The 3081-nt window shown below is 40.6% G+C and overlaps 1 protein-coding gene across 3 annotated transcripts in view; it reads left to right on the forward strand.

Moving 5' to 3' along the window:
- Positions 1-3081, forward strand: part of kcnip1a (Kv channel interacting protein 1 a) — a 55342-nt gene that overhangs the window by 40589 nt on the left and 11672 nt on the right. The gene's annotated exons all lie outside the window — the stretch shown is intronic.

The following is a 3081-nucleotide window of genomic DNA, read 5'->3' on the forward strand; positions in this document are numbered from 1 at the left end:
CATTAGCACCTCTAGTAATATATTTACTGAGAAAAATGGTGACGTGTTCAATACTTATTTTACCCACTGTATTTGGTCTTTTTTCACTGGACATAACAACCCTCCTATTTGTTCTTCATCACATTTAATCATGTTAATTTTTACAAGGAGTTTAGTTACAGAATAAATCAGATTGATTCATAGTTATTGTTCAACCTTCAAAGGTTTAAACCTAAATCTACAATCTTAAAATAAACAACTTCATGATCAGTTTTTATTTCTTGAGTTTTCCAATAAGTGAAAAATTCAAACAAAGCTGCTCTCATTTTTACATAATTTCAGTTTTTCTTGCCAGCGAGGGTGTAAATTTTGGTCTACCCATGGGGGAGTTGTACTCTAAAACCCTGCATATCATTTTCAGTAATTATGCTTAAATGATGTCATAAAGTTTGAAATCAGGTCAAAGTTATCTAAAGACGACAAGAGAGTTGCATCTGTCTGCTTAACCAATTAATTTCTTTTGTGTTTGAGCAAATGATGTCATTTTATTGGGGGAGTTATATTGAATGGATCAAATTATTGTGGGGGTCACAACGCCCCCAATCCCCCTCCAAAATACACCTATGGTTGCCAGAGGAGAAACAAAGTCTGAAATTGTGTCATGATGGCAGCATGAAGCAAACAGGAGTCGAATGATATTTTCACAAACAGTTTGTTTTGGAATTTGTCTTTTTTCACGTTGTATAAATCCGTTTTTAACATTAAAAAGTCTTGGAGAACASTTGGACTTGATTTGATTGACTGGATGCTGTTTACAGAACTGATGGCTCATCCATGTGTTTGGCACGAAAACAGCATTCAAGACTTTAAAATATAAATGCGAAAAATTAGGATTTTCAAAACATCAGATTTGGACTAAATTCGATAAAATTGTTATTTTGAACACTGTCAAACAAATGTGATTTTAACACTGAAAATATTTTTTTCAAATGGAAAGAAAAAGCTTTCATTTTTAAAAACATGTTTTTTAAAAGGTCTGTTAAAATTCAGGTTCAGAGGAAACCCATGTGTATCTACTGCACGTTTAAAGCCCCTTCAGGCTGATGCTCTGTTGCCACCCACCCCACCAAAATTCTTAATTTTCTTTTTCAACATCATCTGACAAAGTCCTCCATATTATGTAAATCAAGGGCATCATTACTGTGATTTTTTTTTTTTGTATTTTCATATTTTCATGGTTCTCATGTACATTTCCTCTCTGCTGCCTGGTTTCTGAGGTCTGGACTCACTCTGGAGTTCTCTCTTGCAGGCTTTATGTAAATCAGGGTGTGCAGGCGCAACTCAGTGTAGGATTTCCATTTTAATGCTTAAAGTATAGGACCTTAGTTTTTACAGATATGTGTAGCTGCACAAAACAGAGCAATGCCCTTAATACAAAATATGTAAAACTTTATTTTGTAGAAAATATTTGTTCTAAAAGTCTCAGTTTATGGTTCACTCTTAAAGTTAAGGTTTGCAAAAAAAAATGAACGCTTGTTTGCACATTTTCATGCAAAAAACTGGTTTACATGCAACAAAAATTCAGCTTTTCCAGAGACAGAAGACAAGGAAAGCACCAGGCCCTGATGGTATTTCCCCCTCCTGCCTCAAAACCTGCGTAGACTAACTAGCCCCAATCTTCAATAAGTCACCAGAGCTGTCAGAAGTTCCCTCCTGYCTGAAACGCTCCACAATCATCCCCATTCCAAAGAAGGCCACCATGAAAGAACTAAATGACTACAGACCTGTGGCTCTGACATCTGTGGTGATGAAAACCTTTGAACGGTTGGTGTTGACGCACCTGAAGGAGGTCACTGGAGGCCTATTGGATCCACTGCAGTTTGCCTACAGGGCAAACAGGTCAGTGGATGCAGATGCAGTCAACATGGGACTGCACTACATCCTGCAACATCTTGATCACCCACGTTCAACACCATCGTCCCAGGAACCCTCTTCACCAAACTCTCCAAGCTTTCTGTATCTCCTGCCATCTGTCAGTGGATCACCAGCTTTCTGACGGGCAGGGAACAGTAAGTGAGGCTGGGGCAGGTGAMCTCCAGTATCCGCACAGTCAGCACAGGAGTCCCTCAAGGATGTGTACTGTCACCGCTGCTCTTCTCTCTACACCACCGACTGCACCTCCCGCTTCCGTTAAACTACTGCAGATGACACCACAGTCATTGGTCTTATCAAGGACGGGGATGAGTCTGCATACAGGACACAGGTTGAACAGCTGGTGCTCTGGTGTAAGAAACACAACTTGGAGCTAAACACACTCAAAACAGCGGAGATGACAGTAGACTTCAGGAACCCACCTCCAGAACGACTCCCTCTAACAATATCTGGCAACCCGATGTCCATTGTGGAAAACTTCAAGTTTCTGGGAACCATCACATCCCAGGACCTGAAGCGGGAGACCAATATCAACTCCATCCTCAAGAAGGCCCAACAGTGATTTCCTTCCTGCGGAAACTAAGGAAGCTGGGTCTGCCACAGGAGCTGTTGGTCCAGTTCTACAGAGTGGTCATAGAATCTGTCCTGTGCACATCCATCACAGTCTGGTTCGGAGCAGCCACCCAGCAGGACAAAAACAGACTGCAACAAACAATCAGAACAGCTGAGAGAGTTGTTGGTGCTTCCCTGCCCACACTTCAGGACCTGTACACCACAAGAACCAGGAAACAGGCAGAGAAAATCATGTCAGACTCCACACACTGCTTCCCTCCGGCAGTTGCCATTGAGCCCCATGCTCAAAAACACCCAGACACAAAAAACTTCTTCCCCCAGGCCATCTCCCTGATGAACAATTCCAAACACCAGACCTGCTGACTAGTGCCTAACCTCCCCTTTTTACCACACACTCACCCCATGTACGCTTACTGTACATAACATGTTTGTATAATTGTATATAATTCACAGACTATAATGTTTATGTCTTATGCTATTGTGCTTCCATCACTGTGTATATTGTATGTACTGTATGTATGTATGTATGTATGTATGTATGTATGTATGTATGTATGTATGTATGTATGTATGTATGTATGTATGTATGTATGTATG

This window comes from Austrofundulus limnaeus, unplaced genomic scaffold, assembly GCF_001266775.1.
Source record: "Austrofundulus limnaeus strain Quisiro unplaced genomic scaffold, Austrofundulus_limnaeus-1.0 Scaffold1, whole genome shotgun sequence".
Classification (NCBI taxonomy): domain Eukaryota; kingdom Metazoa; phylum Chordata; class Actinopteri; order Cyprinodontiformes; family Rivulidae; genus Austrofundulus; species Austrofundulus limnaeus.